Source organism: Paralichthys olivaceus, chromosome 6 (assembly GCF_024713975.1).
Source record: "Paralichthys olivaceus isolate ysfri-2021 chromosome 6, ASM2471397v2, whole genome shotgun sequence".
NCBI classification, from domain to species: Eukaryota; Metazoa; Chordata; class Actinopteri; order Pleuronectiformes; family Paralichthyidae; genus Paralichthys; species Paralichthys olivaceus.
Window position 1 is genome coordinate 5,098,587 of NC_091098.1, and position 24,085 is coordinate 5,122,671.

Here is a 24,085-nt window from a genome sequence, read left to right on the forward strand (position 1 = left end):
ATTATTATTATTATTATTATCTCCACCAATGAAGTTATTTCCCACCCCTGTCTGTTGTTTTCTTGTTTAGTTTTTTTGAAAAGAAAAGCAACTGAACAGATCTTCTCTAACTTGGTGGAAGGATGTGGTATAGGCCAGGAAAGAACCCATTGAATTTTGGTGCTGATCCAGATCCGGGGATGGATCCAGGAATTTTTTTTTTGAATCACTTTCTTTAATGCTTGACATTTTTAAGGGACTGATATTGTTTTTCAAATTTCATGATGATACAAATAAAAATACGAATGTAGTGAATTTAAATGCATTTTCATGAGGGGACTGTTGAGCCTTAGCAGAGGCGTGAGCTTTACTGAGTGCCATTCTAGTTATTATCCTTTTTGAATTCGACATGTATTGTTAAGATGTGACTGTTTGAATCACTGTTATAAAATGCAAAGGATATACAAGTACTGAGACTTGTGTTTTTTTAACATCATATTGTAACAGTCAAGACATTTATACTGAGTGGAGTGTAATGAGTGAGTGTAAAGTAATGTTGGTCCTTTCAATTCCTTACAGTCATCTTTGTTACTACTATAATCTTACATCATTTCCACCTTAATATTCTAATATTTATAGGGATAACATACCTAATCCAAATAATTTACCAACAAGGAGTCATGCTGATTTATTACAACATTACTACAGTTCCTCTAATGATGGGAAACAGATTAGGGTATGTAGGAAAACATTTTTCAGCCTCATAAAACAAATGAAAACAAGAAAACTAGAGTTGAATGGTGAGCAGGAGAGTTTTGGGTGAAAGTTACACAGCACCCGCCTCATTCATGTTCTCCTTCTCTGAGAGAGAGGCCGTAAGAAGGGGTTGACAAAAACAAGCTGGGGGATGATCTAATGTTTTGGCAACAAACTGCTTTAATTAACTAATTTAAAATGACCTAAGCTCTAAGGAGAGCAGAGTGTTCTCCCCCCTTTCTCCACGTGGGTGCTGGGTGGAACACTTACCATGCTTAGCAGTTCCCATGAGGACAATCATTATTTTCTGCTCCTCGGAAACCCGAGTGTTACTCCTACATGTTGTTCTCCGAGTTAAAGAGGAGAGCCTAAATGTCTGGGAAGGTGAGTTGATGAGTACACATGCCACTCATCAAAGTGCTGCTAAGAGCTGTGTGTGAGGCCATCATAGCACAATTAGATTATAACTGCAGGTGTTTGGTGGGGGATGCTTAGTCTCAACGTGAAAATGAAATGTAAAATGGAAGCTGCAACAACAAGAGCTTATAGATCTAGAAGTCTGTGGCTGTGTCCGAAATCCCTCACTAATCACTAGTCCACTATACATTGAATTTTCTTGTACCTAATATAATGGACTCACTGTATCCACCAGTGCATCGTGAAAGGTAGTGTACAACCAGTGGTCACTAACATTATATACCATCATGCATTGCGCTTGCGGCGTTGACAGGACGAAAAAATGGCAGAGACAAGAGGAGACAGGGAACCACGTCTCAGCCTTTTCTCCTATTCTTATCAAAAATATCTCAATTATCATGAGGTTACAGGTTTATATTTGCCAACATTTTTTAAATTGTCTGTTTTAGTGCATGTCCCTGATTATTCTGATTCCGTAGTTTGTTTTTTTAAGACCAATGCACTGTTCTTGTGAACAGTGCATCACAGCACAAACTGCTGCAAACAAGTTTATCTCTACATTTAAACATGGTCATTCAATGTGCTTTCAATTAAAAAATAGTAATAAAGTAATAATACATTTATTGTGGGATTCTTCAAAGGCTGACGTTGTTGTATGTCATAATCCTATGACAATGACAGAATTACTAATGCGATAAATTGAGCTAAGTAGTGTCCGAAATCGTTTTTTACTTTGCTGATGAGCTCAGCATATTGTCTTCCACATAGAGGTCCCTATATAGTAAGTAGGGATTAGTAAATGAGAGGGTTGTTACACAGCCTATCAAATATTAGTAGTAGTACAGTTACACTTTTCCAGTCTTGTATTGCAGTATGGAAAGACCATAACACCAAGCTTGTTTTTAAAATCCAGAACACAGAATGTGTTCATGATAAGCACCTTGTAAATGGTCCTTCCCTGGGCCTTGTTATTACAATCAAACTGCAGGTTTTAGACTTGGTTTGCATTGCTTGCTACAACATGGGGACAGTATGATGTGGCAGGGAAAAAAGGCATGATTTTTTGATCCACAGCGTACGTTCTCCCACCATCTTCATTCCCCTAAATACTCAAACACACCAGCCTTTTCTCAAACTGCTAGTTCCCCTCCGTCCCTTCAGTGTCAGGCCGTTTTCAGACGGACAACGGAGATGCGTGGAAAACTCTCTGACCCCAGCTTCCTCTCAAGAGGCCAGTGGGGGTGCCAGCACAGCAGGCTGTAATGTTGTCTGCCAAACAAACACAGCTTGAACCTGGCTCAATGTAATTCAGCACAGACCCTGACACATGCTGGTTTTTAAGGTTGTGACACACAGACATTATTTATTACTTAGTTTATATGTATGGATAATGTAAAAACAATACTGCTTTTGCTTTTATGCATTAAGCTGGCAATATGACCCCTCACAATGAAGTCTTGTGTTATTATCAGATATTTGGAAACACAAAAGCTGTATTTAATCCCAGTAACATCCATGAATTCAGTGAAATCACACAAAGTTGGTGAAGGAGACTATTGTTCTACAAACTGAGGTTTCTGAAACGAAATCTTTCTGAAGCAACAACAGGGGAAGGACAGTTGAGAGAAACCTTGAAGTCAGACAAAACAAAAGCTGTGGTGTCTGAATGGGATCGCTACTTTATTTAGTTTAGCCGTTTTAAGACATGAACTCCATAGAATTGGGTCCGGACTTTACCCGCAGTTTGCACAATGCAGCGGGAGGTTTTCAGCACAGACACGTTTACACCAGCAGCAAATCCTCCACATTATTCAGATGATGAGAGATGGAGCAGCTGGGTGCAGGAAGTCAGGTATTAATTCCGCTGCGGGGATCACATGACTTATGTAGAACTCACGTTAGAAGCGTCATCAACACCCCCACTCGCTCACGATGTATCCAGCAGGGGTTTCCCCCGCTGTGCTCTCACATTGGAGTCTCATGAAATTCTGCAGACTTTATACCAGAGGGCCAGGCAAGAGAAAGTCTGCTGATAATGTGGAGGCTTTCACTTGGACACTTCTCCTCCGGAGAAAGTGCGGATAATCTCAGGAGTTCAGTACATGACTGAAAGCAGCTTAAGTCTGGAGCGGGATGCGCACTTCCTTCTAACTTGGGCATTGTGAGGGGTTTGATGGGTCCTCATTTTTCCTGGTTGCATAACAGTCTTATCTTTCTCTGCTACCCGGCTCACTCAAAACACCTCACACCCCCACACCTAAAGTACACAAACACTCAAAGTATTCGTAAAATGAACCAGCTCCGAGCACTTTGCTTATCAGTTAATTCCAAAGTAGTCTGTACTTACCCTTATAAACATGGTTGTTTCCCCTGTTATGCAACCACAACAACTCCCAACCGAAAAACACATATTTTCCACAGCTTCACATTCACTAAATGAAGCCTGACTCAGAGCTCCACCTGTGCTGACTGTTTGTCCTTTCATTGACTTCCAGTTAACAAAGAGGAAACTCATAATGTCTCAGACTCTGACCCTCGTTTGAACAGCTGGACTTAGGAGAGGAGGAAATCATTCAGGGGCGCCCGAGACACACATCGTAATCACACAGTGTAATACATACAGTAAAATATGTGAGGCAAATGGGAAGGTGTGGCTAACGGTAGCCTATTCACACATTCAACAGATGTAGAGCAACGTGATCATTTATTTTTGACCACCTATGACTTATAGGTGGTCTAAGGTCAATATTCACAATCCTTTGGTCTCCACCTACTCCTGAGAAACAAATTAGATTCTTTAGTTGCGATGCTGAATTATAAATCACAAGCCCGTCCAGCTACATCCATACATTCCCATTTAAAAATGCACCAACCGATTCACATTACACATACATTTAAGAAAACTGAGAACATTCAAAACTCTGCTAGTCCCGTTTTAAAAACTCTGTGTTTGAGTCAGGACGGCCAGAAATATAGCCTTCACTGATTCCCCAGGCTCCTGTCCCATGACCCCCTTCCCAGAAGACAACAGCCTCAGCTACCAGTGCAGAACACAACACAGATAACCAATTACAAGCATTCCGAACCATGTTGTCTTTGATAACAAAAATATTCTATGAAGACAATTGGGGCATATTCACAGAGATTCCTAACTTCTCACAATTCCTCACATCTTCATTCTTTTTGCAATAAAAACCAACAAGTTTCAACAGTCAATACAAATTTTGACCAAAAATGAAACTAACAGAATAATGATGACTTTCACTGAGTGGGTCTTCCATATTTAACTTCGCCTGGATCATTTTATGGAACAGGCAAAGCTGAAGGTGCAGGTAGGTGAAAGACAATATTTTACTCAATTACAATTATTTTTCTTACTTAACAATTAATATGAGCCAGGCAGAATGCTTTTGGAAAGCAATCAAACAATCCCGCCACCTTTTGGCAACATCAAACAGTGCGAGCAAATCAAAAGACTCAAGAAACATGTCCATTCACATTTCCAAGTATTATCAGTCATATGACAAACACCAACCACACACACACACACACACACACACACACACACACACACACACACACACACTGACAATGACACAGTTTAGTCCTTATACTAAATTGTGAATTGTGTATTTCAACACCTCAATGATATGCTGTTTTTGTTTAAATATCTTCAACCTCTCTTTTACTATTATATCATTACCATAATATGTTGCTGTTACCTGTCAATATTTGTAAAAAGAAGTGTGTCTCTGTTTCTGACCCTGGTTTTTTATTAGCTTTATAGAAATAAGAGGAAAGGAAAACATAATCTAATATCCAATAGGAAATCTTATCATTTTCTCATCATAATGAGAAATACACAGTCCATGAGGATTACATTTTTATTTTCCAAGTTACTCACAAATGAGAGAGAAATGAAAAAGAAAAACTTGTAAGTGTCATATATTCATGTTGTTTTTTATGTTTTTATTCATTTGTATTGTATTATCCACATATTTACATTCCTGACATTTCTTAGAAAAAAGAACACAACCTCTATTATGAGTTGCTTTCTTTAAAGTTTGTAATCTATGTAGAAAATATGTGAAATAAAATAAATATTGAATACAAATTACAGTTAGCTTCTCGGCTACATATCATTTTCCTCTTGCCTTCACCTTATAGTGTAGATGTTAAGTGGTTTGTGTTGTTTTTAGCATCTCTCTCCATCAGGCATAAGAATATAGAGCTATTTAAACCACTGGTTTCCTGCTATTCAGCGGCTTGTGTTGCAGAAAGGTCTGGCCTGGATACAGGTAGTCTATCACAGCTGACAGCTCCACTCTCTCAAGTCTTCCGCTGAGTCCATCCAACCAGCCCTCATCTACTTTTCACAGTTTCCCCTCACAAAGCTATTGAAGGAACTTCTTAGGAAGCAGGAGTTCAAAAATAAAACAGCATTGTGTGTTATAAGAATTCATGTATCATTCTTTCTACTTCAGTGTGAGGGATTTTTACTGGAGGCTGTTCTGTTGTTGTTCCCCCTGACACATCATAAATCACATATTAGAGTGCTTTTCAAGATTGATTTCTGCTGTTACAAGAAGGCTGCTTAACTTCGAGCTAAATATATACCTACTAATTCCACAAACTTCTGTCTGTCTGTATGTGGAACGCATATACGCGAACCGTTCATCTTTTCAACATTACACTTGGCATGTGTATTATTAGTGGTCATGGGAAGTGCAGTGCCAAGTTTAACTTGCAATATGTTCAATATTAATAAGAATATAATAAACAGACAACCTGTGCTGTGTAGCAGGGGGGGCAGGGCAGTGTGCCTTTAGTCTGTGGACCAAGTTAAACATTTTTTCTCCTTGGATAAATTACTGCAGTGGTCGGCAACTGGATCAATTTGCAGTTCAAAATCACCACCAGGTTATTTTCATATAAAAGAATGTTTTACTTCACCATATCAGACTGACAGTCATTCGCAGAGGCCAATGATGCTGGCCTCCATCATGGCAACAACATTCATAGAATAATTTCCTTTTTAGCAATTTGTCTTCAAAGTAAAATCACATTTTTAAGCTGCAATGCTTTATATCTAGCTGAATTACAGTATTTTATTTTGAAAGGTTGTGAACTTGCGCCTGAAGATTGTGTCAATAGCTTAACAGACCTGAAGTAGCAACATGTAAGAAAAAAGGAAAATCATTCAATCCTATATTATCATATATATATATATATATATATATCACATTTAAACCACACGTGAACACTAATAAAGCAAATTTGGTTTCATTTTATGACAAATATTGACTTTAAAATCTTCATTGCAGATAAACTAGGTAGGATGAACACAAAGTTTTCTAACTTCACTCCGCACCATAGACTGTTTATAAAAAAAGCTCAGCACACAAACAATAAAAAGTGACAGTATATTGTAGAACTGTTTGAGGAGGACTCAGTAATGACAAGGAATAATTCTGAAGTAGCTCCGGAGCTTCAACACAGGACAAGAGAACAAAACATTACAAACAGACAGGTTTAGAACAGGCACTGCTCTAGCAGATAGAAAGCTTGATATAACAGTAAGACACAAATATGAACTAAATATTTACACTTACAGTTGAGTAGTCAAGCAGGACTAAATAGAAAATGCAAACACAGTAAAGGCAAAACTACACCAAACCAGTGAACCCAGCAAATGGAGAAAATGATGAAACCATGTTGAACAACTGACAACCCAAAGGGACAAACACTGAGGGAAACAGGATCGGATGAAGTCTCGGGCAGCATGTCTGGTTTGCCTTGGCACTCTGGTTAAAACGTGAGTTGCGGACAGAGCAATAGCCCGGGCAGCAGACAAGACTTCCAGTGGAAGCGACCACAGCGTTTTTTTGGGTTTTATAATGGTAGTGTTCAGCTGTGTTACCTCCGATCACTGGAATGTGAGAAACACGGAAAAACTGACACAAGCATATAAAAAGGCAGTCGCTAAATAACTGCATCCAGCTCCTCCATGAGCTCATAATGCAGGCTACTAATTTCTACTCACATGTGGCAACCTCTAACACTTAGACATGCTCACGTGGTTCCTGTTATTTACTGGAGCTAAAACGTATTTTATTTGCACCGACTTTACAACTCAATATACTGTTTACTTAAGAAAAACCATGGACAGAACACCCACACATTTCTATCTGCTTTGACTCCGTGCAACCTTAGTTAACCCCAGAGAAGAGATTTTCTCGTACTTCTTGTGCTTTGTATCCATGCGGCTATAGTTTCATTAGTCCTGAGTGTCAGATAAGCCCAACATGTGGAGAGTGTCATTTCCACAGGGGGTGAGCACTAAAATCTCTTTTAACAGTCTGAATGACCACCTGCCAAACTATATGAGATGAGATTAAAATGTTGACATGATCATCCAAGCTGCCTTCATTCAGTAATGTGCATTCACAACTAAAATCTTAAGCAGACTCTCAGGCAACTTGATCTGCTTTATCTTCTCAGCAGAGATGTCAGGACCATGAGCAACTTGAGAGGAAATCTGCAGTTAATACTCAAGGCTAAAATAACATCCACTTCCTCTGCAAGTTTTCTGTGTTACTTGTTTCGTTTTCACCCCAAAAGACGATGTCGATGAAACACAACATTATGAATTGTCAGATCTCAGTGAAGGAAACTAAACATGATTATATGATTATAGTGTGTTTTTCCATAGCGTTTCTCATTCTTTTCTCACACCATTATTGTGTATTATGGTTATTTTTGCTTTTTATCTGCTACATTGTTATAAATGAAGAAAGATAATAATAAATATAATAATATATTAACATATATTTTTTTACTTTTGTGCATGTGCCCATATGTATCAACAGCACAGTGTCAGACATTTCAAAACATCTGTACTTTTATAAAATTGGAAGGTTGCGCAGTTACAGATGAGCAAGCACATGTGGGGGTGGAGGGGTAAAGGTCAACGTGGATGATTCCAGGTCAGGTGATCACAGGGTTGAGACAGATGGCGATTTACCAGTGTAAGGCAGCAGGTGCCATGACATAGCAGACACCCATGGGGTACCAATTCTTAGTCAATAGACATAAAGACAAAAGGGAAAAAGAGGGAATAATAGTGATGATGAAGAAAAAGATACAAGAGCACAAATAAACAATTTGACAGTAATATTGGGGGAGCCATCTTAACCATTGGCAGTTTGTAATAACCCTGTACAGCTGTAGCAATAGCATTTTATTGTGTCACATTCAGGAAAGTATTTAAAAGTAGTTTTACATAAGGTGGTTCACTTTCTCACTTTCTTTAGGGAATAAAAATATCGGTACTGAATCATAACTGTCGGTTATTAAGGAGAAATAGAGACGTTTGGAAACAATGGTGCAGTCACCTGAATTTGCTTGGTCTCATCAGTCAGAACTCGACTACCTGCAGTGAATGTAAAGCATTTCTGTCAATAACAGTTTCATCTCGTCATTGGTCCAAGAAAATACATTTTTCACCAGTGCTATTCCTCATTCTTAGTATTCTCTGTAACTAAGCATTCGACTGCAGGTAGACATTCTGTATCCTGGAATGTGTGTATACCCAGTAAACATGAATGCTCTTGGGATCACATTTTGTGTTAGTATTGATGGAGATCACTTCTGATATAGAGCTAAATGTACATAGAGAGTTTTTAAAAAAAGATTTAAAACAAAACGTTTAAGTTTGAATGCAGCCTAAGTTTCAAAGTTGTTTGTGATCAGGCAGAAACTATTTACTCTTTACGCACGGGTCACACTGGCTGTGGTTGCGGCGGGGAACGACTGTGCCGCGGTTCTGCTGCGTGTCATAATTCCCTGTTGTTCACACAGCATGTCTGCTGCCAGACAATATTTGTCCGACAGGTGTATTTCCTTGTATGAAAATAGTCTTACGTACTCAAATAAATACCAGTACCATACAGTGTGAAGCTGTGCATCTTCCGCTACTGCAAATATATCACAATAAAAAATGTTTAAAAAAAGACAAATTAATGGATTCAATCAACAGTGGAGTGATTTTATTATATAACAGACACAGGAAGTGTTGCAAACATTTATGTTTGTGACATATTTGACAGATAAGCATTTAAACTGTGGCGAAAGATCTTTTCCACTGTCTATTCTGCTGAGAACAGCACACGGAAAGCAGAAAAATCAGGGACACATGTTATCTCTAGAAGAGCAGCGCAGCTTCTGCTTCTGAGGAGCTCTTGAGCCGCAGTAAGTTGCTCCAGTCTGTTAACATGGGCTCTGAAATGAAGAGCAGGCCTTTCCGTGGCGCAACTGCCGCAACAGGTGTTAAGGTTGAGCAGTTACACTGATAAACACAGTAAGGAGAACACAGTCTTACTTTCTGGGGGTGGATCCAGGAATATATTTTCAATTTCTATAACATTGCAAGATAGGGCACGAGCCTTGATCGAGGGATGTGCTAGTGCCCTTTAAATACACTTTTGTCAGGATTATACAACCGTGACACAATGTGCTGATGAGTAACATGTACAGGTGCTGGTACACATCTTTTTTTCCTATTGTATTCAATCTTGCACTAATTCATCACTGTCAGAATCCATTCAACAAACAGATGTGAAAGTGGTATCCATTATCTCATCAAACTCTGAGCAAGAAAGTGGAAGAAGAAAAAAGTAAAATAAAATAAAAAATATGATATTTCTTCTTTCTCTGATATCAAAACACACACGAGCACTTTAAGTGTTAATGTTAATAAATCTAATTTGCCAAGTCGACTGCTCAAGTCAAGAACATCTGACAATAATGCAAATCTGTGCCAAAGGTTGAAGAGAAATTAAACAAGATCAATTTTCCATTTTGTATGCTTCCCTCCCTCTTCTACCATTCCACCCCGCTAACTCCTTCACTTCCTTTCTTTACAGACAACCAGCTGCTGCTCCACAAACTCCATCTGAGCAAGGGATGATCCCCAGAGAGAAAAAAGAGGGGATGGAGATAGAAGAGAGGAGGAGGAATAAGGGCTGGCAGGACGGAGGGAGGGAGTGGATGGGTGCGACTAGACGCTCAGGGTCGCAGGTCAGGGCTGCATGTGCCGGGCTCTTTTGTGTTGAAACCCCCTCCGTCACCACTTCCACTGTTGTTATAACAGGCACTCATCGCTTGGTGCCACACAAACACACACACACACACACACACACACACACACCTTTAACTGCCTGTGGGGGTCCGATAGACCCCCACCCACACATTCATTATGGGGTTTAACCACAGACCTGTGATATAGCATTTAGGTTTAACGGCAGAGTCAGGGTCAGAGCCCAGGGGAGAGAACCTACCTCCCTCCTCAACACATGCACGCACGCACGTGACTATTCTGTCATCCTTTCTCCTTCTAACTGCCTTCCTCCTTTTATCCTGCTGCCTTTTTTGCCAACAAATTAGCCAGCCAGCTGCCATTAGCAAAGAGAGATAATGCGAGAAGCTTGAATTTCTACAATGATGAACTTGGAGTATGTGAAGTTTGGAGTAAAAGAGGATTTTTGTAGTTGTACTGTGAACAAATTATTCATGAAGTTCATGATAATGCTGTGAGGAGGGCAGGCAGGTTTTTAGTGTCTATGACAGCAGGACAAATATCAGTTGTTGGGCAGAACAACAACAGCCTGTCCTCAACTAATCCCATCATTGCCAACATTTTGGAATATTGGTTAATTTCCTCTCCTGTGGATCATGGGATAAGGACAATAGCTGTTTCTCATTTCAGGGGCCTCATCCTTGGGAGCTTCTGAAGAACGATTGTGTCACAGGTGCGACTAGACTGTCCCAATTCGAACAAATGCGGCCAACAATTGCACCCTTCCAACGAAGACTTTATCAGGTGGATTCTTCCCAGCAAAACATATCCCATGATTCATTGTGCTTCAGTGACAAACAGTTTTTCAAAGCGGTAACGGCAAGTGAGGCAAAAAGACAATCAGACAGCTAACGATACACATTTTTTAAAAAAACTTATTTTCAAAGTTTTCAATCAAGCAAAGAAGTTTTTCATCTGTAGCTCTGTTGCTAGGCAATGGCTGTAAGGGCAGGTCAAGCTGGTGATGCAATAAGATGACCAGACCGTTTCATTTCGGTTCAGCAGATGTGGCCTACGTGGCTGATGAAGGATGCAGCCAACGTCAGCTGCGTAGACCAAGTCCTCTGAAGGATGCAGCCCCTGAATTGAGACACAGCTATTGAAACTATGTCTACATGCTAGGGCCGGAGGCAAATCCAGTTAATTAACATTAAGCATATAAGCAGTGGAAACAGCGAGTCTGGCCAAAAGTAACAAAATCTGACTACCAGCACCTCTAAAGCTCACTAATGAACTTTTTAAGTGAAAAAAACTACATATATTGATATTTATAAGGTTGTCACTGTTACCTCACAGCAAGAAGGAAAGAAGGTTCCCACTTTCGAGTTTGCATGTCCACTCTGTGCATTGGTTCATCTCTAGGTACCCCAGCTTGTGTCCAAACCATAGACTGTATATAAAGGTCCAAACACATGCAGGTTGGGGTAAGGTTATTGGAGACACTAGAGTTTTTCCGTAGGTGTAACTGTGAGTGTGAATGGTTGTTTGTCTCTGTTTATTGGCTCTGTGATGTGCCTCTCACTCAATGTCAGCTGGGATTGGCTCCAGCTCCCCCGAGAGCCTCAAAGGATAAGCAGTAGAGATAATGGATGGATGGGTGGATTTGATTTATTCAAATCTCATAACTTCCTGTAGTCTTTAAAATGAGCAGCTGTGTGAGACAGACGTCAGCCTGCGACTTGTAATTCCAAGTTGGAAATTCAGGAATTTCTGATAACAGACATCTGCCACTTGGCAAAAACAACTCCACACACATAGGGGTGGAATCGTGGCTGCAAAGCCTCAATCACTGGCAACTATACCATAATACAAATCCAATATTACCACAAATGGACAATAATCCTTTCAGCGTATGTTAAAGGAGCTGCGCACATTTTTTTATATTTTGTTTCGTATGATCACAAACAACTACAAATACGTAAAACAACAAAAGAAGCAAATTTAGCAAATGTTTCTGTTGTGACTACAATCTTAGAAAGGATGGAATCACAGAGTGAAACTGTCAAGACTTTCTCCTTCACCTGCAGTTGAAGTTGCACTGTGTAGTTTTTTCTGAAGATGGACATGACATGTGGAGACTGACCACAGAGGCATGTCTACATATTGCGTAAAAATTGGACTATTTCTTGGCCTGTCACAGTTTTGTAAAGATTAAATAAACCAAAGAAATGTGTTAATTAATGAGCTGTATTTGTGTTTTTGCAGCTTTATGCCAAACTCACGTCTCCTCTTACTGAGCTTGTTTCTTGTAAAGATGTGTTAAAAGCATTCTCCCGAAATGTTTCAGAATTCCTTTTAATTATTTTTTCCATATTTTCCCGGACATCCTGCCTCTTTGTGAGTCACAGCTGACCCTCTCCAACCACTAAGTCAGCACGCTCATCACTCACTGCACACTCCCCAACCCCATCACTTTCCTGTTTCCTCCATGTTGCTTCCCACCACCACCACCCCCAGCTCCACATCCTTGATAATCTGGGACACAATATGCAGTGCATGTGGCACCAGCCAGACTGTAGCAGCATCGAACCCCCTGCAGACTCTCAGCTGTACGCATACAGAGGCACTTCACCGAAACATAAATTATGAATGCAATAAAATGAATAATGAAAAGGAGATAATATACAATGACAGATGCTGGGAGCTGTGCAAGATGAGAAGCAAGAGTTGAATCATCCCAAAACTGGATGTGATATTTGATGTAAACGTCTTAAACTGAAATAATGTTTATTTCTGTTGCATGCTCATCTTTATAATGTTTGAGAATCTGTCTACTGAGTCAGAGACTGGTCATGAATCACATGCTGTTTTGGTGATTGTACTACTATTCTCAAATCAAAATGATCTCTTTAATCCTCACTATCAATTCAATAAGTCACGCAAGCTGGTGCTCTGCACAGAGCCAAAACTGAAAGTGTTGCTTTGGTGGAGGGAGATTAGAACATAGAACATACAGTGTAAACAGAGCAAACTAATCCACCACTAGAAACACTGGAGTCAGAAAAACAGATGAGGGAGAGAGAGAGAGCAGCAGTGAGTAAAAAGTGAAAGTGAAATACTTTTCATAATTTCATTTTTCATAATAGTAGTTTTCATATTTTTTTGTTACATTATGACAATTTATAATTTAATATGCCAATTTTCAGATGTCTGTTTTTATCCTAAAATGCATTTTCCACAGTGATATTTCATGACACATTTTATTTTACTCCTGCACAAAACATTTTAAAGTCCATTTATTTTAAATCATGTGTTTCGCTTTTTTTGCTCTTTGCAGGAACACAATACTGCTCCCACTGTTGATTAGTGCAATACTGTTAAACTGGCTACAAGACTTTATGTAATAAAATGCACATAAGAAGAGTGCAATCATACTGCACAATTTCACAAAAATGTGATTCCCACTTGTGAAACGATGGTCCACAGCACAATTAGTGGCAAACACACACACAAGTCAACAGTTTCACTGATTATGGGATCAAACTACTTATGTTACATTGAACAATATAAATAGGGCTCCATTCACTGAACAGACAAGTGAAATATTTTCCAATTGAACCATGTCATTGTATTTGGTTTAAATTAACCTTTTGTTTGCTGACCAGATTGAGAAATGATTATCAATAAATTAAAAGAGTAATACACTCAGATCTGTAGGTAGGACAGAGTATTAAGGCTACAAGAAAAAAAAAATCTATTAAAAATGATGAGAATTAAGTCAAAAATATTACTAGAAAGAAGTTGAAATTGAGAAGAAAGTCAAAATTTAACAAAAAAGTCCTAATGTTGCAAATATAAAGTTGAAATTTAACAAGAAAATAGTCAAAGTACTACAAGAATTTAGTTGTTGTTTTGAATTCCGCTTCTTCTGGATCCTAAATCTTGAATGTTTCTTGAGAAACTACGAAATGCATTTAAGTAGCACGCCGATTGCGGTCAACAATTCCCTCCTCAAAAAAAGAGGTAACGACCTCCAAGTCTGTGTGGTTCTTTCTCTAGAACAGACTCTGTTTCTTGCACAACCTTTTCTAGTCCTATACACATCACTATAACTTTAGAGATACTCCAAATTGCTAATTTTTAACACAAGCGAGAGTGATCTTCTGATATTCCTCAAATAGTCTAAGATGACACGTAGACTAAAACAAGACTTTAATCTCATAAATGTAAAACTTATTTCCTTGCAATATTAAGACTTTAGCCTCAAAATCTCAGATACTGTGGTAGCTGCGACCCATAATGTGTCTAGACTACATGTGTCAGTGATGGCACCCATGCTCTGGTTTTTTCATATGAAGTGTTTCATCATGGAGGGTTTGATGTGAAGCAAAAAGACTGCAACGTGTTGGAGATGGTGAACTGCAGGAGGTGAACTCCAGCTGCTCTCACAGGGCTCAAACAACCTCAGGCAGCTCCACCATGCTACACTTTTGGCTCCACACAGGTCATTTGTTTGGAAACCAGGATATGAAGGCATTCCTCTGGAGAATTTCTGGATTTTTTCCCAGGGTGGGTTTAGAGAGTCTCTGTATTTTACTGTGTGTGTGGGTGTGTGTGTGTGTGCTGGGTACCAAGACGTGCCTGGCCATGTTGACAAAGGTGGATTAGGAGTTTTATTTAACTCAGTGTTGCTTCATGTTCTTGTGTGATGTACTGTATTTCTGAGCTGTTTACTTGACATATACTAATTTATGGAATATTTAAACCTACGTCAACAAAAAACCAGTTGACTGGGATTTCATTCAAGAACACACACTTTCATGCCCTGGGCTCGTGCCCCACAGCAGCATTTACTTTCAACTGAAAACAACTTTACAGTGCCCGTACATGTCCCACAGGGTTTACCTTTAACTTCAGCTCAAGCATCTTTATTTTCAGCTAAATATGCCTCCTCACCTATTGTGTCCTGTTCTCTTGTCCGGAATTTAAGCTCTGGAGCTTCTTCAGAATTCTTCCTTGTCATTAGTGAGTCCTCCTCAAACAGTTCTACAATATACTGTCACTTTTTATTGTTTGTGTGCAGAGGATTTTATAAACAGTCTATGGTGCAGAGTGAAGTTAGAATACTTTGTGTTCATCCTACCTGCAATGAAGATTTTATAGTCAGTGTTTTTCATAAAATTAAACTGAATTTGCCTCATTACTGTTTGTGTGTTGTATAAATACAGTAGTTTAAAGTGGTTAAGTACAGATTTTAAATTATTTACTGTACTGATCTAATTTTCTACATTGCAACTAGGATATTTCAGAGTTCTGTGAGGCAATCAACACAATTTTCAGACCTCAGCTTTGCAATTTTGACCCACGGTTTGACCCAGTAACCGACCACTGCTGTGGTTTATCTGAGGACACAGAAGAAGACACATTCAATGTGGTCTACAGACTGACAGTTAAGACACACTGCACAAACCCACACATTGACTGCTACAGAGCACCCGTCGCCTGTTTATTCAGTTTTTATTAATATTGATGAATAAACATTGAGTGATGCTTGTCCAAATCAGACGACACTCTGCACTGCACTTTCTCATGCAACAACCAAGACACACACAGACAGACACACAGACAGACAGACAGACAGAGGATTGTGGGATTAGCAGGTAGATTCAAACACTCACAAAGAGAAGAAGTATTAAGATGTGTTCAACACCACTGACAGAAAAGGTAAAACCTCAAAGAGTATTGGTAATCCACCTGTGAAGACTGTGGAGCTGTTTCACTGGTGAAAATACAACTTGACAGGAGCCTGCATCATGAAACAAAATCAACTTAATCTGGCTCTCCTTGGATTATAAAGTTCTGTTAAGACAAAGATCAGTGATCCAGGACAGCCTGTATTAAAAAGGTATTCATTAACCTACTCAGTTCTGTGGGGACAATTTTGCCCCTAAAAAACGACCATGTTTCCTAAAAGAGTTTAAAAGGTAAATGTAAATAAATGTGAGTTTCACTGTGACTGTGTTGACATTTTTTCTGTTTTTGTTTGCATGTCAGAGCAATTAGAGGTGTCCTTGGGCCAGATACTTAACTTCAAATAGCCCCTGACGGCTGTGCTGACAGTGTGTGATAGAGGAAAACACAGCATGTGTATAGAAACACAATATGAACACGGATCAGGAACCTGACTTGTACTGTGACGTGCTTTGAGATGAAAAGTGTTACATAAATACAGGTCATTTGTCAGCTCACTAAGTACATCTTGGAAAAAAGTACATTATTTTAATTACAGTATCATTAATACCAAAATATAATTTGAGGATAAATTAAAATGTTACTGATTATAGTATTTTGTTGCAGCTCATATATAATGTCCATAAATTCAGTATTTGGTTGATTGCATTGTGTTGCCATGACGCACCTCCTCTTCCTCCTCAACTCTGGATAGGTTAAAGAAACATCCGTAGCTCTGGTCCAGTCATGAGCATGTTCAGAAACAGCTAATGCCAAACCAACATTCCTCCGTTTGTTGGCCATAGAAGAAATGGCCATTAGCACCAATTACGTAGACTAGCAGCTGATTCATGCCTGGCACGTTTGTCCGAGGCCCTGGGCGATTCAGGACGCATCACAAAAGAGACCAAGGTGGCAGAGCAGAGCAGTCTTGTAGATTAATTGGTATTAAGTTAATTAGGATAGAGCTGGGAACCCCGTTGGGTCGGGACCCTGGTATTGTGTCCATAGGTGATCCATCATGAGAACTGAACCCCTGCTGACACACAGAGGAAGGCTCACAGCTTTAAGGGCATTGACAAAATGGACCCTGCGCTGCCATGGAAACCCACCAACAGAGCTGGGGAAAAAAACAACAAACAAAAGCTCAAGAATACCAACAGAGCAAAGAGGAAGAGAAACTAGTTTGGATGCGACAGCTATTTCATGGTTATTACTTTTTTCACCCATGTTGTTTTTTAATATTGCTTTAAATTTGCTTTTTTAGTTTTTGACAAATTGAAGTTCTCTGTACAAAAAAATTGTGATGCAATGAAACCTTGCACACTTGATGTGTTTTATTATTCTATTTGTTTTGGAAATTCGCAGCCGAGTCGAGCAGTGAGGATGATTTTGTGGTCCTCTTGCTTTTTGAAAGAAGAAAAAGAAAACATTGGATCCATCCAATCCTGAGAAGCCGCCAGGAACAAGGAAAATGTCATCAAAGAGCTGAAAAATTATCCTGAATGCTTCCAAGTCTATTTCAGGATGTGAGAGGTCTAGTTTGATACGCTACCAGCAACACTGGGATCGCACATTAAAAAGAAGAAAACAAATTTCTGTGATCCAATTGATCAGGAACAGCTCAAACAACTCTCCGCCTTTGACAGATGTGAAATACACAGCAAATTGAACTTGTTTCTAAAACTAATGATGGAAAAAAATATGGAATGCAAAGACCTTAATGATGGTACTTACATGAGATTAAAAAATATGGTATACTTGGAACCAGGTTGCCTTAAGTGTGGTTATACTAAAAGCATCATAATTAGTGTGCTGAGTTAAACTGAGGATCATCTGATAGCAATAAGATTTTTCTTATTTCCCTTATTGTAAGAAACCTGGTTTCCTTAACTCAAGTAAGAGTTTTTCATCAAGTAAGTGATGAAATAAAAGAAAAAAACAGAATGAGAGGGAAAACGAATTGATAAAGACGTTTCCATACAGGCTCTGAGGAATTAACTGACTGGTATGATGTCTCAGAAAACGATGTGACACCCGTCACCATCATCCAAACACCAAAAGAGGGAACATCTTTTTTTCGTTGAAGTCTTAATGACAAGGACTTCTAAAACCAAGAATATTGTCACAGCTCTATCAAAGCTCAATTATAACTTTGGAGGCAGATTATGATGAAACAATCTCACTTCAGTGTCCTGGAGCTCTCATCCAGGTGCATTTAAATGGTAGTCTGGATCCAGACCTTAGATTCACCACACACAGCTTCTTTTGTTCAACAATATTACAGCACGTCTGACGTCGTGTTGATTGACGTGAACAGTGACGAAACAGTGCACCAGTCAGTGATGATCAAGATTGCTGACGTCCTCTGTCTGTATAGCTAGCTGGATACCTAGCCATATCTGTGAAAAATACCAATAGAAGAAAAAAATTGAACAAACTGTCATGCTCACCACAGGAGAGGAGCCAGAGGCAGATGCAGGATCAGGCTCAAAGTGTTGGTTTTTGATTTGAAAAGTTAAAAATACAAAAAGTAATTCCTGGAGATTCTAAATGATCATCAGAAAAATTTGGAAATCACAAAAAAGGATCAGAACTCATTCAAATGGGAATATATTACCATGATAACAATAGCTGGATCGCTGAACACAAAGGCAACAAGAAAAACAAAAACCAACCAAGAGGAAACACAAGCTGTGTGTTCATTCAGGGGCTGCATCCTTCTGAGGACACGCTCTACACAGACTCCTTTGTGGACCAGGTGGGCTGAACATAAATGAGACGGTCTGGTCTACAGAGGATTTCCATGATTCCAGCGCGTCTTGTTGCTGTTGCCTGAAGTTGGACACGAAAAGACAGTTTTAGATGACTCGTTTTCTTTTAACATTTGTACCGTTAGTTGCCTTGTTGAGCTGAAGCATAATGCTCAAGCAATGAAAGTCTTACAGGTGTAAGGAATTCTATGAAAAACAGTTTGTCACTTAAGCACAATGAATCATGGGATAGGTGGGACCTGGAAGGATCTGTCGTGACATAAACATGGATGACATTGAGGGAATTGTTACGAGTAAAGTTCTTAAGCTCTATAGAACTTTGATGGAAAACATAAAGTTACTGGAACTAATGAGCAGGAGAGCAGCTTCTAGGTTGACTAAATTTGATGTTGGGGGAGAGGACACCTCACACATTACTGACTGGTTGAGGAATAAAACATAGTAGAATCTAATTCTAGCTTTTTAACACATTTTATAGTAGCCTGGCTATTCAGGGTATGTCTGCGCCGTCACACCTTTCTACCTTAAGCTGATATCTCAATAATCTGTATTTGTTTGTCGCAATAAACAGAGATCAATGATCGGTGCTGTTTTTCCGGCTTTCCAGATGAGAGGAAAATCTAAAACCTGCCATCTGAGGGTGAGACGTCTTGCCCAGTGGAAACAGTGCCACCCTGACAAAAACGGACAATGCTATCACACCTCACCAGACCTACACTTTAAAAACTCGCTATCAGAAGAGGAACTGAGGGATAGAGGAGGAGGAGAGAGAGAAAAAGAGAAAGTATGGAGGACGGCAGGAGCCTGAGTGCTGATTAGGCTCTTTTCCAGGTCTGCATCAGCAGAAACAAACAGTGGAAGTCTTTCATCGGTTGAGTGAACATATGGAAGAGGATGTGTGCCACAGTTAATCAACAGGCGAGTGATAAACTTGATTTCTAATCCGACCAGTCTGGAAAAGCACAGTTCACCAAAGTAAAAACATTTGAATTAAAACTGAGGCGCTTTTCAATCCAAAAACTCAAAACTGTTGGATGAATGCATGACAACACCAAAACAATACATGTTGTGCTGCATCACTTTCACTTGAAGAAGCTTCCGACAGATGTTAGGAAGAACGAACTTTAGATTCAGGAGCGATGTGGATTCTGTCCTGGTCATGGGACAGTGGGCCGCTCAGTCTACATGTCTTTTATTGACCTGGACAAGGATTGTGGGTCCTGTGGGGTATTTTATAAAGGGTCCTGCCAGGAATGTTTCTACGAGCCGCTTGGTCTTCATATAACTGGAGTGAGAGCTGTGTCTTCACTCTCCACAGGACGTTTCTCAGGCTCTGTAAGGGTTGAACCTGATTCTGATCTCCCAGGACAGATGACGTGTGGAGAGTATCTGCTCTGGTGGTCTCAGGGTTACATCCCTGCTGGATGCTTCTGCTGGCTTCATGAAATATGACGTCCAGTGAGTTTTACGGCTGACCACCAGGTCTGAGGCTGGTGGACTGCTGTAAAATAAATCTCAGTCCCGAGTGAAACAGTTTATGTGTTCTGTTGTATTTGACATGGAGAATATGAGATGGGACAAAAACGTCTGACACACTGATCATAATCCTCTCCTATGCATCTTTTCACACATGCAAGTAGTTGAATTAAGACTAATGCCTAAGCAAATTTTTACTCTTAATGGTGAAACACAAATCCACCCAGAGTGGCACACATTGATGAAGATAGAAAGAGTAGGGGAAAATAAAATGAATAACTAGAGTTCTGCATGGATTCCCAGAGAAAAAGCAAAAGGTGTCCATCTGTAGCTTAAAGTTAACGTCCACAGGACACAAAGGATTTTGTTTCTGTCTGAACACATGGATACATGGAGATGGAGATGTCCCAAGGCCTCTCGGAGAAGAACTGCTGCTCCCTTGTGCAGAAAGGAGTCACATAGGCTGATCTGGACATGTCTGGATGTCTTCCTGCGGAGGTATTTTGGGTATATCTATGCTAGATGAATTACAAATCTGGCCTGGAAACATGTGGCTAGGGAGAAGAACACATGGGCTACTTAGCTTAGCCTATTACCACGGCAACCCCACCATAATCACACATGAAAGGATGGTTGATATGTAGAAAGGAGCATGCTGGCTGGATGAATATTCTACATGCACTGCAGTGTATGATCAAATAATGTAATGTGGGCTGTATGTTTGGCTGCTGTCGTGGATTATTTATGCAGAGCGAGCACTTGATCACGGGCCACTTCCCAGTCCCTTTCATCCTTAGTCATGCATCGGTGTTCTCTTTGAGGGGATGCCAATAAGGGGGCGAGGGCAGAGTGCCCACCAACTCAACAAAGGGCAGCGGAGTGGAATATGGCAGAAGTGATTGGGAAAAGAAATAATGAGGAAGAGAGGAGAAGAGGAGGAGGAGCAACACCATTAGCATGGGAGTGGTGGCGGTATGACCCAGTTACGCACAATGCCTCAAGGGTGGAAGTGGAGGGGACAGACAAATGTTGCACACTCACGTGCCGACACACACCCCGACATGGTCAGATTCTGCCAAGGTCCAGACAAGTTCTACAGGAAGGACAAGGCCAAGTACAGCAAGCCTGGACACGCTGGGGTTAGACAGGAACTGATAGAGCCAGGCACGAGTCTGAGTCTTTCACACAGAAAGAGCATGAGGCTGAGCAGCGACAGAAAGATGCGAGGCCACACACCATCACGCTGGCTTTTTGCTGTGACCTACATTCACCGTGTTAAAGGAATTAAGAGATTTTTCTTGCAGACGCATTCTCGTGACTGACAAGCAGACAGTCGGTCCGCGCTCCTGCCGTGTCTCTGCCTCGCAGCTGATTGAGCCGGAGCGCTGTTATACGAATATGAAGAGATGAAAGAGATGAAAAAAAAATAAAAAATGCAAAGCACAGTGGAATCTGAAGAGGCAAATCAGCCTCAGAATCACTTTCCTGCAGGGAAAACAGAATTAAATTCATTAAACCGATGTTACAAAGTGTACAGCTTCCTCAGCGACACCTCGGCTGACATCAGTACTGAGAAGCATCAGTGTCACTGTGAGCGAGCGGGAGGCTGAGTCCGTCTTTTGTCAGGATGTCAGACAGGAAACACATTTGAGAAGGCCACTGCGAGATCTGCTGTTAGGACCATTTGAAGGGGGCGTAACTCAAACTGACACTCTGTGCTGATAACCCCCCCCCCTTCGGGCCCCATTTCTGCAGCTTTATTGTTATGAAAACAGACGATGGGCGAGTGGCCAAACAAAGAGAAGAGGAGAGATGACGAATGATAAACGTGACCTCGTGAGAGATGGCGAAACATCTCCAATTCTAATGGGACAGGAGAGGGTGGCTGCGGGTCAAGATGGGGTGTAACCCCGCGGGGGATAAAGGACAAAGTGATTGTGGGGGAGAAGGGGGTCGATCTGGGGTTATTTGCACCGTCACGGCCCTAACCTCATTTCCATAAATGAATCAAGGACGCGTGCCATACTGTGTTTGTATTGTACTGGCAGCTGCTGCTGCTTTTGACAGACGGCTTCGCTAAATGTCAGCGAGGGAGTAGCTTCATCACAAATAATTTCTTGCTGGAGAAATAGAAGCACTTCATGAAGCTTGACTTTTCAATAACTTAATCATCTATGAGGTTGCTTTGGATGCATGTCTGGAAAATCTGCTGCGCAACCACCGTGTTTGTGTTTCTTTGCTTCAGATGCTTTCCCAGAACTGAAAAGGGAAACCTGGCTGCCCGGGCGGCGTGCGGCTAAGCTGATGATATTGACAGACAATGGCTCTCACAAGAAGTTGGAGCGAACCACTGACGCATCTGACTTAACCATTAGATCCATGTTGAACAGGAGAGGCAGTGTGCTCTCAGGAACTATTTTACAGGGTTTGAGTGTCAGTTCCATTCAGTCTCATCTATCCAATAAAAGGTCATAGACTTTAATGACATCTGAAAGCAGCTCTGCTTTTGATCATTGTGCAAGCATACAATACCACAGGTCTGCTGCAGGACCACCAGACCAGACTGTGTTTACACAATCTACAATTATTCTTTAAAATGAAGTCACTGTCCTGTTTCTAATTCTCCTGTAGTTGACACAAACAACCTACATGCTAGTGATTACTCTGCAGGTTTGGGGCGAGTGTTAAGAGTCTCAAAGAGGGTGCAGATGTTCCTCCACAGTGAAATACAACCTGGACCGGTTCAGCGAGATCAACATCTGGATTTCATCAGTTTTAACTGACAAACTGTCTTGTTTTCATTTTCATTATGAGTTCATTATCATAATGTTACATCTACTGTGATTTTCAGGCTGCTGCTGCCTCAAAAGGTTGTGAAGTGCTGCTATCTTGTGGACTTTTGTGGTATTTCCAGTTACAGCAACTTAGTCATCTTAAAAGGGGCAGTCCACCCAGAGTTTGTCTTCATTTACAAGAAAAGTTCTGCTCAGCTCTGGTCAAATTAATATCTTTATTTTACCAATGCATCAAATAACTGGTATAACTTTTCAGTACAGAAACATGTAAAGAGAATTATCACCAGATTCTGCAGCTCCCCCCAGCTTTACGCGGTGTTTTAGCATCTCTCGCCCTAGCTGCTGGGATTTGGTACGGATTGCAATAGTTTCAGGGTTGACTGAGTAATACCAGAGAAAAGGCTGCTGCAGTAATCAAGGTGTGAGGTGATAAGAGCTAGTGTGATCCTTTCTGCATCTCTACAATTTAGAATGGATCTAATATTGGCAATATTCCTGAGATGGGAAAAAACAAGATTGGACAACTTTTGTGATATGATGCTCAAAGGATGATTCAAGACAAACAATATACAACAATCTCTGGCAACAGTCATGTGGTCAACAGATGGTTATATTGAGTTTACTGAGCTCTGCTGTGGCCTAACTACAAGGATTTCTGTTTTATTGGAGTTGAGCTGATAAACCTGCCCAGCATCAAACAGCAGACAGTTTGCAACTAGCTGAGGAAAACTCCAACTGAAGGATATTTTTTCATATTTGCTGGATGTGTATGCAACTAGTTAATCACAGTATCAACTTTATATAAGTGATTAAATATCAATCTGGACAAAAATGGGCCTTGGCGAAGGTATGCGCTCTACAGATTTATAAAGAGTCAGGTAATGTCGATGGGTTCATTTCTAAGATGGACATAGAGTCTGTTGCCAGATTGTTAGGTTCTATTAACCTCAACAAAATAACGGTATACAGATCTGCTAATGAGCTGTTGTATTGGATTAGTTTTATCTTTTATTTCAGATTTGGAATGTGCAGAGCATTGAATAAATAGCTCTTAGATTAATGTAGTGGAGTAGAAATAGAAA

The 24,085-nt window shown here is 40.3% G+C and overlaps 1 long non-coding RNA gene across 1 annotated transcript; it reads right to left on the minus strand.

Moving 5' to 3' along the window:
• Positions 1-15,250: 15,250 nt before the first annotated feature.
• LOC138410531 (uncharacterized) lies at positions 15,251-21,908 on the minus strand. The gene is made up of 2 exons (XR_011243240.1): positions 21,250-21,908; positions 15,251-18,793 (listed from the first exon to the last, which is right to left on the minus strand). It is a non-coding gene; the product is annotated as an uncharacterized lncRNA (long non-coding RNA).
• Between the last annotated feature and the right edge of the window lie 2,177 nt (positions 21,909-24,085).